Below are 5,788 nucleotides of genomic sequence, written 5' to 3' on the forward strand. Positions count from 1 at the left end.
CCACGTACCTAAGACTATAACAAACTGAACCAAACCCTCAGCTGTAGGGAAGAGAGAAAGAGACACCCAGCTCCTTCAACAACTGAAGCAGCTATCGTCACCCTAGAGGCCTAGTAAAAAACAGAAGGAAAAAGGGAAAAGGACTTATCTAGAGATGTGTTGGAGCAGACGATCCACCAAACTTCCAGAGCTCACACAAGGCAGAACTCAAAGGCTATAGGGAGAGGGAGGAATAAATAGCCTCACCAATGACCTAAAGAACAACACCTGGGAGGAGGTGGGATTCAGTTCTAACCCACAACAAAACAAACTGTCAGATCGAGTCACGTGCAGCAATTCTGACAGATCTCCTCAGAACACCCGCAGGGCGTGAAAAATACTGACGCAACTCCCTATGGGTGACCTCTGCACTCGGGGGAGCATCAGGCATGACTGTATATCCTGCTCCCTCCATAAGAGGATGTCACACAAATATTTAGACAGCACTCCGTGATGATGATGATAATTAAAGGTAATTTTATTTTATATTATTTCAGCCGGAAACAGTGGTACATCAGTTGCGTGCAACGTTTCGGGCTAACATACGGCCTTCATCAGGCTCTAGTGGAACCACGGCTCGTGTATAGCCGGCACGTCTGATTCTGTTACCCGATTTCGCATCCATCACCCCTGGGTACATTTTTCACAAAATCCCCCTCCTCCATGGAAGTCGCCTCCAGCAGCTTCCCTTGGAGCTAGGTAGCCGAGACTTGCAGGGCTTGTAGATGGGGTCTAGGAGTGCCGGCTATTCACAAGCTGTGGTTCCACTAGTGCCTGATGAAGGGCGTATGTTAGCCCGAAACGTTGCACGCAACTGATGTACCACTGTTTCCGGCTGAAATAATATGACATAAATTACCTTTAATTATCATCATCATCATCACGGAGTGCTGTCTAAATATTTGTGTGACATCTACAGTTCTTGAGGTGGAGCTACAGAACACAACCCGGACGTGCACCCACCCCTGCCATTTTTTGAAAGAGTGCTGTGGCCTATTGATTTGATACCATGAGAGGATGACTACGCCGTGGCATGTATACAGGCACACAACGCGGGGCACCTGGATCTTCATCATGGCGCTGTCAGCAGGGATCGGCTTTAAATTGCAACGCATCACAAAATTTCAGTAGATACTGGTATGCAGCTGTGATGAGAAGCCTGGAAAGTTATCATTTTCTTGCTGTAATTTGCCAAAATGACCACTAGAGGTCAGAATGCTCTGATGGCCTACTACATAACTGTACACTAGATGTAATGATCTTTTATGGCCACAAGATGTCAGTATCGGGTAAGAATAATGAAGTGCTGATAGTTTTAGGAGAAAAATGGGGTCATAACAGCAGAAAAAGAAGGTTATCACAGCCCCGCACCTTCACTTCATAACTACTAACGTGAAATAAGGAACTTTCACTCGGAAAACTTACCAGATTCACCCAGGAGGCCCATTTTTTGGCTTCATGAAATTGGGAGTGATCTAAATTATCAGATTAGATGGGGAACAAGGAGCAGAGCTTCACTGTCCAGATCTTAGGATTTCTAATGGGAGGTTTCTGGGTTCATTTCGGAATATCAAATCCGCATACATAAACCACATGGGCTGAATGCTTATAGCAGGTACTGTCATATAGTGCAAAATAATACTGCCATATAGTGCAAAATAATACTGCCATATAATGCAAAATAATACTGCCATATAATGCAAAATAATACTGCCATATAATTCAAAATAATACTGCCATAAGATAATACTGCCATATAATGCAAAATAATACTGCCATGAAACAGCATGTAATACAGGGATTAACTGAGACATCCCTAGTGGTCTAGGGTAGTAAAAGGGTTAATGTCTAAATCTATGGCTATGTACAGTTAATGCTATTTGAATAATGATTATGAAAAATAATTTAACTGAAACATTTTCTTAATTTTTACTGACCTTTTTAAAAGGATGATTGTAGAAATTGTGAAATATAAGGAAATCATTAAATCTTCTTGAGGATCCAGGAGGTGGTCAATAACAGGAGGAATCGGGGGAAAGGTGTCATGGACCTTCAAGTATCAGCAGTGATGTCATAAATCTTATACAAGAAGATCCCACCCATAGAAGGCCCCAGGGCAGAGACGAGGCCTCAACTTTCTCCAGGAGCTTCTTTGACCCCTCAGTCTACATCCACAGGCCTTAATAGGGAGTTGGTTCCTCCTTTGCTCTTAACCCCTTAAGGACACGGCCTTATTTCACCTTAAGGACCAGGACATTTTTCTGACCAGTGTAACTTTAAGTGCTGATAACTATAAAACGCTTTGACTTATCCAGGCCATTCTGAGATAGTTTTTTCGTCACATATTGTACTTCATGACACTGGTAAAATGAAGTAAAAAAAAAATCATTTTTATTTATAAAAAAAATACCAAATTTACCCAAAAATTGTGAAAAATTTCAGATCTCCAAGTTTAAATTTCTCTACTTCTATAATACATAGTAATACCTACAAAAATAGTTATTACTTTACATTCCCCATATGTCTACTTCATGTTTGGATCAATTTGGGAATGATATTTTATTTTTTGGGGAAGTTACAAGGCTTAGAAGTTTAGAAGCAAATCTTGAAATTTTTCAGAAATTTTCAAAAACCCACTTTTTTGGGACCGGTTCAGGTCTGAAGTCACTTTCAGACTTGCATAATAGAAACCACTCAAAAATGACCCCATTCTATAAACTACACCCCTCAAGGTATTCAAAACTGATTTTACAAATGTTGTTAACCCTTTAGGTGTTCCACAAGAGTTAATGGCAAATGGTGCTAAAACTTTTTGGCAAATTTTCCATTTTAATAAATTTTTTCCAGTAACAAAGCAAGGGTTAACAGCCAAACAAAATGCTATATTTATTGCTCTGATTCTGTAGTTTACAGAAACACCCCATATGTGGTCGTAAACTGCTGTACGGGCACACGGCAGGGCGCAGAAGGAAAGGAATGCCATACAGTTTTGGAAGGCAGATTTTGCTGGACCGTTTTTTTTTTTTACACCATGTCCCATTTGAAGCCCCCCTGATGCACCCCTAGAGTAGAAACTCCCAAAAAAGTGACCCCATTTTAGAAACTACGGGATAAGGTGGCAGTTTTGTTGGTACTAGTTTAGGGTACATATGATTTTTGGTTGCTCTATATTACACTTTTTGTGAGGCAAGGTAACAAGAAATAGCTGTTTTGGCACCGTTTTTATTTTTTGTTATTTTCAACATTCATCTGACAGGTTAGATCATGTGGTATTTTTATAGAGCAGGTTGTCACGGACGCGGCGATGCCTAATATGTATACTATTTTTTTTATTTATGTAAGTTTTACACAATGATTTCATTTTTGAAACAAAAAAATAATGTTTTAGTGTCTCCATAGTCTGAGAGCCATGGGGCCAGATTTATCATTAGCTCAAGTCAGAATAATGGAGTGAAAAAGTCGCAAATTTTTGCGCAATCACTAAAACTGCGCAAAAATTTGCGACTTTTTTCTGCTCTGCACTATGCTCGCCAGTTTTCTGAAAGTGGGCATGCTTTCTTATGTAAATTAATCTCTAGACAGATTTACTATTGAGACTATTTAAAAAGTCGCAAAAAAGTCTGAGAGTTATAGTTTTTTTAGTTTTTGGGCGATTATCTTAGGTATGGTCTCATTTTTTGCGGGATGAGGTGACGGTTTGATTGGTACTATTTTGGTGTACATAAGACTTTTTTGATCATTTTTATTACCTTTTTTTGGGAAGTAAGGTGGGCAAAATTTCAATTTCATCATAGTTTTTTTTTTTTACGGTGTTCACCGTTCGGGTAAAGTAACATGACCGTTTTATAGATCGGGTCGTTACGGATGCGGCGATACCTAATATGTGTAGGGAATTTATTTATTTTTAATCAGTGATAAATATGTTTTTTTATTTTTACATTTTTTTCACTTTTTGAACCTTTTTATTTTTACCCAGATCCACTTGGTTCTTGAAGATCCAGTGGGTCTGATGTCTGTATAATACAGTACAGTACCCTATATAGTGTATTGTACTGTATTTTACTTACACTTTGTCTGAACAGATCTATGCCTATGCCTGAGAAGGCGTCCTGTTGCCATGGGAACCTTCCCCGTCTGCCACAACTGAGCAGATGGGGAAGGGGAAGGAGGGGAGCTGTCTGGGGGCTCCCTCCCTCTGTGAGACCATCCTGTCTGGGGGCTGCAAAGGCACAGCAGCCCCCGATGAGAGAGGGAGGGAGCTCCCTGACTGTTATTAAACTTTTCCATACAGCGGTCCGTATGGACCGCGGTATGGAAAGGGTTAAACGGCTGACATCGCAGCACAGATGTCAGCCGTTTATACCAGAGTGTCAGAAACCAACCCCCCAACCATATCTTTATGGAGCTTGCTCTGTGCACAAGGGCGCAGTCAAGGAGGAGCAGAAAAAGGTATTTCCCAAACTGTTCCCACAAAGCTGTCGCCATAATGTTGTCCACAATGTCTTGTCTGCTGAAGCTTTAAGATTTTTACAGCCATTTTAGTGCTCAAAAGTTTGGGTCCCCATTCACTTCAATGAGGTTCGGGGGTCAAGTTCGGGTCCCGAACCCGTCGAACCTGAACATACAGGTGTCCGCTCAACTCTACTTTTTATGACACACGGAAACATAAAATGAAATAGATGAAATATACACGTGCGAAGCCGGATTCTTCTGCCAGTCTCTTGAAAATGAGTGTCTGTCTGTCTGGACGTTTGTCTGTCTGTCTGTTCTTTATGTGCGACCAAATGACTGAACCGATCTTCACAAGATTTGGCACACAGGTCCATCAGGTGTCCGGGAAGGTTTTAGACCGGGTCTCAAAAAATGACCTGCAATAACCAATACAAGCCTGCAAGTCTTTCTCTTCAAATGCCAACTGCCATACACACATTTTTACTCCAGGTTTCCATAACAACCCAGCCATTTTATTTCATTCCTGTAGGTCAGCTTTAGACTAGGGCTAGACAACGACAATAAGTCGCACGACACATAGGGCACAACTACACTGATACATGCATCCATCTTGGATGGGTTTTTTGCGACTGTCGTGTCGCAGCATGTCGGAGTGCGACAGCATAGCCTACCATTATAAAAATTGTTGTGCGACAAAATGTCATCATGTAGCCCTAGCCTTAAAGAAGACAGGCACTGTGGAAGTCACTGTTAAGGGGGCAGGGGCCACTATTAAAGGGACAGCTGCTGTATAGGTCACTGTTAAGAGGCAAGCACTGTGGAGGTAACTTTTAAAGGGGTGTTTACAGTGGATGTTACTGTTAAGGGGGCAGGCCACTATTAAAGGGACAGCTGCTGTGGAGGTCACTGTTAAGGGGGCGTGCACTGTGGAGGTCACTGTTAAGGGGGCAGGGGCCACTTTTAAATGGGCAGCTGCTTTGGAGGTCACTGGTAAATCAGCAGGGTACTGTGAGGTCACTGTTAAGGGAGTGGGGTACTGTGGAGGTCACTGTAAGGGAGTGGGGTACTGTGGAGGTCACTGTTAAGTCGGTGGGGTACTGTGAATGTCACTATTAAGGATACAGGGTACTGTGGCAGTCACTGTTAAAGGGACGGGTGCTGTGGAGGTCACTGTTAAGTCAGTAGGGTACTGTGGAGGTCACTGTTAAGGGAGTGGGGTACTGTGGAGGTCACTGTTAAGTCAGTGGGGTACTGTGGAGGTCACTGTTAAGGGAGTGGGGTACTGTGGAGGTCACTG

This window comes from Bufo gargarizans, chromosome 2 (genome assembly GCF_014858855.1).
Source record: "Bufo gargarizans isolate SCDJY-AF-19 chromosome 2, ASM1485885v1, whole genome shotgun sequence".
Taxonomy (NCBI): Eukaryota; Metazoa; Chordata; class Amphibia; order Anura; family Bufonidae; genus Bufo; species Bufo gargarizans.